This window comes from Varanus komodoensis, unplaced genomic scaffold (assembly GCF_004798865.1).
Source record: "Varanus komodoensis strain SLA01 unplaced genomic scaffold, ASM479886v1 scaffold2, whole genome shotgun sequence".
NCBI lineage: Eukaryota > Metazoa > Chordata > Lepidosauria > Squamata > Varanidae > Varanus > Varanus komodoensis.
In genome coordinates, this window is record NW_025335568.1 from 608,812 (window position 1) to 621,607 (window position 12,796).

Below are 12,796 nucleotides of genomic sequence, written 5' to 3' on the forward strand. Positions count from 1 at the left end.
CGACACTAAAACTGGAGCAGAGGCCACAACTGAGGAGCAGGTACTCCGGATCCAAAAGGATCTGGACAGACTATGGAAGTGGGCAGGAGACAACAGGATGGCGTTCAGTGTGGGTAAGTGAAAGGTCTTGCACTTGGGGCATAGGAATGGGTGTCATAAGTACAGGTTAGGGGACAAGTGGCTGGAGAGCAGCGCTTGTGAAAGGGACCTCGGGGTGCTGGTTGACTGCAGGCTGAACGTGAATCAGCCGTGTGATGCGCTGGTCAAGAGGGCGAACACCACCCTTGGTCACATAGCCAGAAGCGTGGCTTCTAGATTGAGAGAGGTGTTACTACCACTCTACACGACTCTGGTGTGCCCGCAACTGGAGTATTGTGCTCAGTTTTGGGCCCCTCGTTACAGAAAAGATGTAGCCAGGTTGGAGTCAGTGCAGTGAAGGGCCACAAGGTTGGTGGCCGGTTTGCAGGGGATGCCGTATGAGGCGAGACTGAGGGAACTGGGCCTCTTCAGCCTGGAGAAGAGGAGACTCAGAGGGGATCTGCTGGTGACATGCAGGTATGTGAGGGGGTGTCACAATGCCCCTTTGCCAATGCACTGCAGGGGATTGTCTCTCCAAGAGACAGGAACCCAGACTTGGGCAAGTTAAGTGCATGGCCTCATCACTGACTGAAATTACCTGTCAGTCGCATCAAAGTGAGAAATGACTAGCGATGTTCCAAAATGAGTAGTAAAAGAGCACTAGAGTGAATAATTGTGAATTCTACACAGTTATACAGAAATCTTTGAATGCTACTATTTTACCTTATAGCACATGCCAGGAATTCCAAACATAATCAAGAATCAAGGGAGGACGTGGCCATCCCTGTCTAGGGCTTTCGCCAATGAATGAATGAATGAAATAAAGAACCACAAGCTATAACACTAGCTCTGGATGTTATAGAATTTTAGCTCATTTCAGAATTCTACCAGAATAGCGGTATCTCAGTGTTGCAAGACTAAATCCACCCCGGCCCCCACAAAAGGCAAAGGTCTTCTCAGCATCCAGAGGGACAATGGCAGCACTATCTATGCCTCCCTCTTTAAAGGGATCAGGTCTAAGATTATCAGCCCCCTCTCTGTTAGGAAGAAAATCCACCCCTTCTGTCAAGGCTAAAGTTTCAGTGACTTGTTGCAATCTGTCATTGCCGATGTTTTAATGTCAATCGTAATTAGTGAAATGAGTTGAGAGTCAGCACATCTGGGATGATCCTTGTCACAGCTTGCGAATCACAGCAGTTTACAACCTTTTTTTTTACGTTTTATTGTACAATTTCCACAAAACAAAGACTGAGGGACAAAAATGCAGCTACATAAATGTGAATATAGTAATTTCAGTGTATGCATATAATCTCTCTCTCTCTCTCAATCTCTGTGTGTGCACGCATGCGTTATGACTTTCCAGGAATTAGAAATAATCTTCAGCAAAAGTAGACCAAATGCTCCATGTTCGTATCCATTGACAAGTGGTATCCACAGTCAACCAAGTCAAATGTTGGGAGAATAGCTGGGGTCCTCAATTTATTGCTGCATGGGAGTTAAGCATTGTGCTTGTGATGTTGCGATGGATGTCAGTCGTTTAGCTGTCCCAGGGTGGCAGAGGACGCATCTGCGCTGAGGCCCACAGGCTGAAGCTGGTAGATAATGCAAGGTGACCGGTGGGTCAGTAAAGATTAGAGTGGTGTCTCCACGGATAGATAAAGTTTATCCAGGCAACAGCCCCTCTCGAAATGGAGCGAAGACTGGGGATCGCAGACGGCAGGCTGAAGCACGGCAGGCGCGCAGGACCGCACTGCCAGGACAATCCTCGGCGAGAGCGGCCAGGGCCCGTGAGCCGGAGGACACGAGCGCTTGTCGAGCGAGGTGCCGCCTGTCCGTCAGAAGCCCCGGACACGGAGCCTGCCGCGGTGTCCCACTCGCTCGGCCCACCTCATTGCTCGGCACACAAGTATTTCTGATGCGACGATACTTCATGGTGCTTTAGTGCCTTGCTTTATGGATTATCGTAAACTGCCCAGAGCACTTCAGCTGTGGGGCCGTACAGAAATGAGTCCAGCGACGACGACGGTGGCAACAGCGACCGCGGCTTCCTTGCGTGGGGGCGAGGAGGCAGAGGGCGAGGAGGCAGAGGGCCCGGCTGCTCCTCCGCTGCGCTTCCTAGCTCTGCTTGGGGTAGCCGAAGACGGAGCTGGGGCTCTCCCACGAGGACCGCGGGCTCCGCACCGGGATCCAGCCGCTTCCCAGCTGCCGAGAGGAGGCGTCTGGCTGGCTGGCGAGGGGCCTGGAAAGCAGGTCCGGGGAGGAACAGACGGAAGAGCTGCATGCGCTTGACCGGGCGAAGAGCGGAAAGAGGGAGGCGCACATGCGGCTCTGGAGCTCCCTCTCTGAGGGCCGGCACCAGACGGGGGCAGGCCGTTCTCCGGCGCTCCAGGGGGCAGCACGGAACCAACCGGTGGGGATCCCAAGGAAGCGGCTTCCAGGGAAGCGTGAGCGTGGCGAGGCATGCCTGCAGTGGAGCGGACTCTGCCCCAGGAGGGCCGCTCTCTTGCTGGGGCGTCAAAGCCGCGGATGGGCAGCCGCCTGCCTGCCAGGGGCTATGGGACAGATCCTGCACTGCGGGGCCGGGGCGAAATGGCCGCCGTGACGCCCGCCGCCCATGAGGCCACGCGTAGTGCCCTGTGGCAGGTAGACGCCTGGCAGTCGGGCAGGCTCTGGCGGAGCGGGGCCAGGCCTGCTGGAGCACCGTGAGGCGGGGTCGGGGTCCCGGCACCGTGTGCTCGCTGTCATGCAGAGGCCCTGCCGGGCCCGGGCCCATCAGCTCGCCTGCCGTGCGAACGCGATCCGTGGCACAGGCCCGGGCTGGCGTTCTGGGCCGCACGTCGGCTTGCTGCACAGAACCATTGAAGCCCCCCGGGAGGAAGCTCAAGGACAGGCTGGACATGGACGGGCACATGGCGGGCATGCCGTGAGCAGAGCGGCTGGAGCCGGGGGCCAGACTGGATGGCCGGGAGGCCCCTTTTGGCTTGCTCTGTTTCTGTTTCTTCATGGCGCATTTCCCCCTCCCAAATGAATGCATCAAGAGGAGAGCAGCCCCCCCCCCGGGAAGTGGGTTGGGCTCGATGCCCCCCCTTGAAAGAGAAGCATGTCCAACAAGAGGCTGCTGCTTGGCTCTGCCTCGCAGGCATGAGAACGGTGCCGGGTGCCCACCCTCCCTCCATGTTCAGTTTGGTGGAGGCGCCATTCTGGTTGCTCTCTGACTCTAGGCAGGAACGAATCCGGGTTCCTGCTGGCCCAGCTCAGCTCCTGTAAATGCACGGCTGCGGCTTTCCTGGTGGAATCGGCCCCCCACCTCCTCCTCTTTGCCAGCTTCCAGCTTCCTCCACATGCTCGGCCTCGCCAGGGACTCTTGAAGGGCCCAAGCCACGGCAGCCTTGCTTGGCCACGTTCACGTCCAGGGCGAGTCCCGGCTCGCTTCGACCGAGGTTCCCTGGCTTAATAACCGGGGCAGTGTCTCTTGTGTTTGGTGTGCATTCCGGTCTTCACCATGGACCCCCGTCAGTCCGTGCCGGATGCGTCCACGAGGTGGGCAGAGCCACCCGCAACTGTGGAAGCGAGACTGAGGGGCTGGAAGGGTGAGCCGGCACGTCCAGGAGGGGAAGTGAAGACGGAGCACAGCACCCCCCGATTTGCAGAGGGGCCCTCGGAGACAACCTCTCAGGTACTTGAAGGGTGCTACCTGTTCTCAGTGCGAAACACACCCAGTTCTTCCATTCTGTCCCCATGGGCTTTGTTTCCAGTGCCCCAATCATGTTTGTTTCCTGCCTTTGAACCTTTTCCAGTTACTCTGTATCCTACTTAAACTAAAATGCCCAGAACTGGACACTCCAGGTGAGGCCTCACCAGTGCTGAGCGAAGGAGAACTGGTACTAGAATAGATGTGGAAACAATACCTCTGGTAACGCAGCCCAAAACAGCATTTGCCTCTTTTGCAGCGGCAGCACATTGCTGGCTCACATTTGGCGTGTGATCTGCGATTCCAAGATCCTTCTCATTTGCAGTATTGTTGAGCCAAGCAGCGTTATGCATCGTAACGATGCAACTGGTCCCTTTTTCCTAGGAGCAGAACTTGGCATTTGTCCCTGTTGAATTTCATTCTGTTGCTTTCAGCCCAGGACTCCAAGTTATCAGGATTACTTTGAATGCTGTTTCTGTCTTCCAGGGTATTAGTTATCCCTCCCAATTTTGTGTTATTTGAAAATTTGATAAGCGTTCCCTGCACCGCATCATCCAAGTCATTCATAAAAATGTGGAAGTGCTCTCGGTCCAGGACTGAGCCCTGCGGTACCCCGCTTGTGACCCCTCCCTCCCGAGTCTGAGAAGCGGCTACTGCGAAGCAGCCCTTGAGTCTGTGGCCAGCCGCGGATCCACCTGGCAGTTGTTCCACCCAGCCCACCTGGAGCAATTTGCTCACAGGCATTTGCTCACAGGACGTCCACATGGTGGGCATGTCGTGAGCGGAGCCGGCTGGTGCCAGAGGTCAGACTAGATGGCCCGGGAGACCCCTTCTGACTCGCTCTGTTTCTATGTTTCTATTTTGCCACAGTTTTGCTAAAGTCAAGGTATATGATGTCCATAGTATTCCCACAGTTACTTGAAAAAACGAGGTCAGATTAGTCTGGCAGGGTTTGTTCCTGAAGAATCCATGTCAGCTCCTCGTAACCCCGGCATTGTTCTCCAGGTGTCTGCAGACTGACTTCTTCCTAATCTCCTCCAGAATTTTCCCAGGGACCGATGTCAGACTGACTGGTCTGTAGTTTCCAGGGTACTCCTCTTGCCCTCCTCTGGTCATTCGGCACGTCACCCAACCGCCATGATTTTTCAGAGATAGTGGATACTGGTCCGGAGAGTTCTTCCGCCAGTTTCCTCATTCCTCTAGGACACAGTTCACTGGGCCCGGGAGGACTGAACCCGTCCAGAGGAGGAAGCCTTCCTTGCGCATTTGCCCATCAGCGCCAGCCTCAGTTCTCCCTGCTTTACCAGGCGGTCGCAAAACCAACACTGGAAGAACTCCTGCCTTTGCTGTGGCATCCAGAGCGGCTGAGGAGCGAGTGCCGCCGTTTCCAAGCAAGCAGGAAAGCAAGCACGCAGAATCAGTGGTTTATCTGGCCGCTGTTTTTGTTGAAAACTGGTGGGAACCAAGCGTGCTGAGGCTGACGGGCAGCTTGGTGGTTTTGGGAGGATTTTGGCTCAGGTGGGCCACTGAAACGGGGTAAGAAAGGGCAGACCTGAAGTTGGCCCCTTCCTCCTGGTTTTAAATGGCATGTGAATCAAGAGCTCAGAGAGCTTCAACTATTGGGTGGCAAAGAAGGAAACCACCACTACTACTCCATTAATCAGTATTTGCAGATTTTAATACCTAGTCATGTTAGGATTTCTTGGTCCTCTGTATTTTAATTCTTGGTTTAATACATTTTGTACACCCCACTCTGATACTGTGAGTAAATACTAAAAATGAATAAACAGAAAATAATCTCACATTGCCCTCTGTAGCCTCAGAAAGACAGTGACACGAAAGGCATCACAATATCCATCATTACGTTAAATTAGTTGACTTCTCTGTTGGGAGCTAGATGAGGAAGACAGGAAAAGTGTGGAAAGACCAGCTATCGATGTAAGAAAAGCTCCAATTCTTCTCCACCCTCCGCTTCGGGGCATGATTGTGAGGAAGCCTCCATTAAGAAGGGTCAAAAGAAGAGGAGTGAAGAAGGCATGGGGGGGAAGGGAGAGCGGGGGGGGGGCACTGGCTGCGGCGCGTTGTGGCCCCTTGGCCTTCTGGCTGGCTGCAGCCCCTCCGGTGCGCGGAGCCGGCCCGCCTCGCCTCGCCTCGCCTCGCCGCCTTGCGCGCCCAGACGGCCAATCCACAAACGCGGGCTGGCTCAGACGCGCTGCCAGGGCCAGACAATGGGGCATTGTGGAGGCTGATGGCTGGTGATGGGCCGAGAGGGCTCGCCCCCACCTCTCATTAGCACCTGATAACCCCAAGCATCCTGCAAGGGAATCCATTCCTGTTTGCAAGATGGCCTGGGAAAATAATGGCCTTTCCTGCCCGGGGCAGAGCCTTGAGCTTCCCCCGCGGGCTTAATCCCTGGGTGTCACTTTTCTCACGGCAGCACAACTCGAGAAGTGGCAGCGAGAGTCAGAACCGTTTGGGTCGCTGCTCATACTTAACCGCCCCCCCCCCGGCATGAGCGCTGCCAGTCACAGAAGCCCAAGGGCACCATCCTGGGCACGTCTGCCCCGCAGCAAGCCCTGCTCAGTTCGACAGGGCTTCTTCCCAAGTGAGCACATGGGGTGGCAGCCCAGGGAGACGGGTGAGTGAACGAGCGACGCAGGACAGCCCTCAGCCTCACGCACAGACCCGAGAGGGAGCGAGCCCCGAAGAGCACGGGGCCCGTCGGACGGGAAGGTGCTCGGCCACGCGCCTCTTCATGCAGCCCTTCGTCCGCGGAGGCCAGGCCAGGCCGCTGCTCCGGCTGCTCCGGGACGTTTGTGACCCAGAGCAAATGCTCTCCAGCCCTGGATGCCAGAGGAGTCCCCTAATCCACCGCTGCACACTCTGCATCGCCTCTGCACCCACCGCGGTCCCGCGCGCTCTTCCTCCAGGAGCCACGGTGGCCAGCTCGGCCCCCACGACTCCATTTATCCTCCCAACACTGCGCAGAAAATTGGGCGGAGGCTGGCAGCCCTCCCGGTGAGCCGCTCCCTGTGCGCACGCACCGCCTCCCACCGCGCCACACGCGGCCTCTGCGGGGAAGCCAGGTGGAAGCCGGCAGCGTTTCCTTCCCCTTCTGCACCTACTTGCAAGCCAGGCGAGCGCAGCCCGCCCTTCCCCCGCGAGCAGCGTTCTGTCCTCAGAACACCCCTGTGAGGGAGCCCAGCCGGTGGCTCGTGGCTGGGCAGGGCCTGGTGTGTCCGCAGCCAGCCCTTTGCTTCTGCGCCACGCGAGCTCACGGGACTGCTTGGGCTGCCAGCCTCAGGCAGGACCCCTCCGCACAGAGGAAGTGCCAGCCGGCCCCCGGGCGAAGGCCAGGCTGTCGCCCGCTGCTGCCGGGTCAGAGGGAGACCCTCCCTGGGCCTGTGTCAGTGGCCTCCCGTGGCTGGTCAGGCGCTTCAGAGAAGGCCCCTGCAGATGGGTGCGAGCTCAACGGAAGGGCGGCTGCTGGGCTCGCAAGTCACTCGCCCCCTTGCAGGATGCCCTCCCAACCGGTGAAGGGTTGCCACTGCAGCCAGGTTCGTCTTTTGTGGCCGCTCTTCCGCTTATTAAAAACACCACAAAGCAGCTTCTCAAACACGCAAATAATCCCCTGCAAAGTGCAAAACACAACGATGAGAGAAGAACCGCAACTCGCAGAACTGCAGCCCCGGAGCACATCTGCCTGCAAGCAGGGAAGGCCCTCCCTGCGGAGCAGCGGGAAACCGTCCGCACGGGAGGCCTTCCCATTCTCCACTGCACGCCTTTTGCCCACCGGGTCCGCAACCGCTCGGTGGTTCCCTCTGCAGGACCAAGAGGCCGTTGGCCTTCAGCCAGAGCAGCCCACTCCGGCTGGCTGGCGGTGCCTCTCCAGGCGGGCTGCCCATGCCTGCCAGAGAGGCCAAGGGCTGAAGAGCGGCTTCTGCGTGGTTGGCAGGGGCTCAGCCCCAGGCTGCAGCCCTTCCGCTGGGGCTTGCAAGGCTACGCATTGAAAGTGCAGGGAAAGGTAGTCAGATGTGCAGGCAATACAGAACTGGGGGGATAGCGAACACCCCAGAAGACAGAATGAAGATTCAGGGCAATCCTGAGAAATCTGAACACCGACCGGGCTGAAAGCAGCAGAATGAGATTCCGCAGGGACAAGCGCCAAGCCCTCCACCTCGGAAAAAGAAACCAAAGGCATTGACACAAGATGGGGAACATGTGGCTCAGCAGAACTGAAGAAGGAAAAGACCCCAGAGTGATTGTGGGCAACAGGCTAAACAGGAGCCAGCAATGCAATGCAGCTGCAAAAGGACAAATGCTCTTTTGGGATGCATTAACAGAAGTATTACTTCCAAATCACGAGAAGTAGCAGTTCCCCTGTGCTCCTCACTAGTCATCTGGAATACTGTGTCCGGTTCTGGGCACCAACATTTAAGAAATAAGCAGAAAAACTAGAAAGGCTCTAGAGGAAGGCAGCAAAATGATCCAGAGTTTGGAGACGCTGCCCTACGAGGAGAGGCTGAGAGAACTGGGCAGGTTCCGCCTTGAGAAGAGAAGACTCGGGGGAGGGGGCATGAGATCCCTCTGCAAGTGCCTCAAAGGCTGTCACAAAGAGGAAGGCCGGGATGTCTCCTCACTGATGCCCGAGTGGAGTGCAGGACACGGGATAATCAAGACAAGCTGTGACAGCCCAGGTTCAGGCTGGACATCAGGAGAAGCTTCCTCACGGTCAGAGCCACATGGCGGCGGCACCAGCTGCCCGGAGAGGTGGGGGGCTCTCCATACGGGAGACACTCCGGGAGACTGGGCAGCCCCCGAGTGGGGTGGTGTGACTTAGTGTCCTGCCCTGAGCAGGAGGTGGACCCGATGGCCTTCTGGCCCCTTCCGCCTCTACCCTTCTAGGACTGCATGACCGCAGGCAGTGGTGCTGCATGACTGCCCAGAACACCTTGGGGTGCCCCCCCCCCCGCTCCGGTGAATGAGCTGCCGCTAGAGCCCAGGTCTGTCCACCCACAGGGCGGGCACAGCCCTCGGGCACGGGGGAGAGGGCAGATCGGAGAAGCCAGCTGCTTATCCTGAGATTTTACGCACGTGCTTCAAGCCACTGGACGGAGTGAATGCCGAGCTGGAGTCCCGCCCCTTGCATGGTGGAAAAGCTGCCCTTTGGGCCGCACCCGCCTGCAGCTCTCTGCCCCGGGGCGAGAGGGCTGCCCCTGCCCTGCCCTGCCCTGCCCGCCGCCCCACCCTCCTCCTGGGCCGATTAGCGAGCCCCTCTGCCCCCCATTAGCGCCGTGTGCCTGGCTAATGGGCCCTGCTTAGGGGCTGCGGGTTTTCACCCCTGGTAATGACTCGGGAAATCTCACACCAGCCAGCGAGGCCCCTCGGCCGGGCCGGGCCGGCGGTGCGGAGCTTCCTGGAGGGCGAGGGGCGCCCCCCCCTCCCGGCCCACCTGTTGGCGGGCGCGGGCACGCCCACGAGGGAGGAAGGACGCCCCCCCCCCGCCTCCCCGTCGGAAAGAGACGCGGGCGGGGCCTCGCTCCGCGCCCCCGGCCCGCCTTTATACGCCACGGCCCGCGCCCCCCGCGCCCCCGCCCGGCCCCGAAAAGCATTTCCTGGTGACTCTATTAAAGAGCAGCCGCATTAACATTCCAAGCACCTTGAGCAGAGATGAAAGGCGGCGGGGGACGAGGCTCCCTCCCCGCTCCAGATGTTATTATTATGGGCTGCCTGAAAGGGGGACTCCTTTTCTGCCCGAGGACAAAGCTTGCTGGCCACTTCAAAGGTTTCTAATTGATGCTAATGACTATTAGAGGGAGAGGGTTCCCCACTGAGGAGAGCGAGCGGGAGGGAGGAGCGCCCGCATTTACAATCCTGGTCATACAAAAGCTCCTGCAGCCAACTGCCCCCCCCCCCGCACGCACGAGGCCCCCCGCAGACCTCATTGCGCGTCTTTGCCCTGAGAAATTTCGCACCCGGCCGGCCCCGCTCCCATCCTCCCCATGGGGAAAGGGCCGCAGCGCTTCCATGCCACGGGGTGGGGGGGGGCTGTGGAGGCATTTCCTCCCACGGTGCTGCACGGAAGGGGCAGGCCTGACCCGAGACTTTGCCGCTGCCCGTCCCAGGAAGAGGCTGCCACACAGATCCGCCAGCACGCTTGACCCGCGGCTGTCTGGCCACCGCTGGAGGCTGCCGGGGCACGTGTGGGTGGGGGCCCTTTCCGGGGTCAGGCAGGCGAGAAGCGGGGGGGCGGCACTCACCCTTTCCAAAGTGGCTCTGGTGGGCACGAGTGCCCCTCCGGGTGCGATTCCGCCTGCGTGCCTCTTCCGTGGCCAGCTGAGCTGACAATCCTGGGTGAGGCTGGCCAGGCGCTGGCTAGACAGACCCTGGATAAAGCAGCACCGCCTGTCCCTAAATCAAGCTCCCCTCTAGGTGGGAACAGGCTGGAGGGCTCCAGGCAGCCCCCAGAGGACGGCAGGGCAGCGAACGCCACTCCCTGACCCACAGCATCCTGTCCGAGGTGGCCAAAGGCAAAGCTCCTGGAAGCGCCTCTCCCCGGCCCAGACGGCACAAACACGGCAGCATCGATCATGGGCGTCCCACAGCCCTTTCGAGACCCCCAGAAACAGCCACTGCAGGGAGGGGACCACCCCCTCTCCTAACAGCAGGGCCAGCTGTGCCCCCTCCCCAGTAAAACAGGGGAGCTGAGCCTCCACAGCCACAACCCCCAGCAGGCCTTCCAGGCTGGATTCATGCACTTCACTTCACTTCACTTCTATGCCACCCAATGCCCACAAGGCTCTCTGGGTGGTTCAAAAAGTTAAAAGAACACATAACAAGAAGCAAACACTCCATAATAACCAAGCAATAAACCCAGGACCCCAAAGAGAACAGTGGCAAAAGGCCCACAGCAGCCGCGATCTCTTCGGTCCAGAGGTCCCGGTGCAAGACAAGACGAAATGCAGCATAAAAGTTGAGAATAAAAGTGAACTATTATTATTATTATTATTATTATTATTATTATTATTATTATAACATTTCTATGCCACCCCTTGCCGAAACCTCGGGGCAGCTTACAACACAATAAAATACATTGAAATACAATAGAACATAATAAATTACCATTAAATACAAAAATACAAAACATACACTGAGTTACAAATATAAAATTAAAATTATCAGTATAAAATAAGTAAATAAAAATATAGGAGAAAGAGAAGGAAGAAGAAGTTGCCCTGGCCAGATCATATGTTCATATTATTCAGATCATATTAAAACACTGGACAAGTAAAAAGGTATTTATCCAGTGCCAAAACATCGTAAGGAGTAAGCGCCAGGCACACCTCTTGGAGAAGCCGGTTCCATAGCTGGGTTGCCACAACCAAAAAAGCCCTTCTGGTAGCCACCACTTTTTCTTCCTGTGGAGGGGGCTTCCTGAGAAAGACTCCAGAAGATGGTCTCAGGTCCAGGCCTGGGTAGGTACTTATGGGCTGAGCCGTTCCTTCAGCAAACTTGGCCCCAAACCATCTGGGACGATGAATGTTAATCTGGTGGGCATGTCGTGAGCGGAGCCGGCTGGTGCCGGGGGTCAGACTAGATGGCCCGGGAGACCCCTTCTGACTCGCACTGCTTCTGTGTTTTAGCACTCGCACTCTGAATCATGCCCGACTTCAATGGGCAACCAACGCAGCTGGGAGAGGACTGCCATCACGTGCTCCAGCCCGTTCTCAGCTTTGCTGCCTCATTTTGAATTGGCCGGACACTCCCGACTGCTTTCCAGGGCAGCCCCACGTGCAGCGCAGCGCAGCAGTCCAAACGGGGAGCTGGCAGGGTGCAGACGGCTGCAGCGAGGCTCCGTCACTCCAGGTCGGGGCGCAGTGGGTGCCTCAGCTCAAGCTGCCAAGAGGTGCTCCGTGCCCCTGAGCCCACCTGCGACTCAGGTGAAAGCTCTGGGCCAGGAGCTCCCCCACAGCAGGGACCTCGTCCCGTAGCCTCATCCAGGACAGGCCGAGTGTCACCCAGCAGACGACCACTCCCAGCAGCACCTTCATCTTGCCGGGGTGGAGCCTTGCCTTGCGTGGCTGGCCCTCACCCAGTCCAGACACTGCCTCCCCTGGGCACTGGCAGGGCCTCCAGCAGGATGGCCCCTGCGCAGGCGGGTTCCGCTTGCCTGCTCCGGGCTCCGGGAGGCGGCCTGCTGCAGGTCCTCCTAGAATGAGGAGCGGGTGAAACCTTCTCCCAGGCCACGCGTCACGCGCTGCACACCAGTCATGCCTTGCCTCCTATTGGCCCCGCAGTCGCCTTGCTGAGAAGGGGCCAGAGGGCGGGATGCACCTGCACTCGGCAAAATATACATCTGTCGCCGTCCTCTGCCCTGTCGACCAGCCCCAGGCCTATTCTGGGTGTCCCAAGGGGGTGGGGGCCGCTGCTCACTCCCCCCAAGGCAGCCCCTGCCCGTCTGCCCCAGCTCCGTTTCTGCTTCTTGGCCTGAGACCGGCCCGCGAGCAAGGACTGTGCAGCTTCTGCCACCCCGCTTGGCCCGCTGGCCTGGGCATCTTGCCCGCCCTGCTGGGGCCACATGTCCCAGCCAGGAGCCTCTCCCTCCCGACAAGCCCCCCTGGAGAATGCCGCTCCCGCACGGGGACCCGGCTCTCGCCGGAGCTCGCAGTCGGCCGGCATCCTCCAGGGCCCACGGCAAGGAAGGGCTGCGTTCCGCGCCAGAGCCTGGAATGCCTGGGAAGAGAGAACTGCCCCGGGTGCTTTTGCTTTAGCTTTTGTAAAACAGCCCGAGAACGTTTGCTATTGAATGGATACAAAAACAAATAGCAAGCATGAAAATGCACCGAGCATGTGCAGAGCGCCGCTCCTACAGCACTCAGTACATGCATTTGTGCTTCATTCGGTCGAATGCTGTAACTTGCGGGGATGTTCGATTAATACTGAAAGAAGCCTTTGTGCACATCTGGCAGGCGGAACGGGGCGCCCGGCCCTAGCGGCTTCACCCCAGTGGGGGCAACTGGCTGAGCC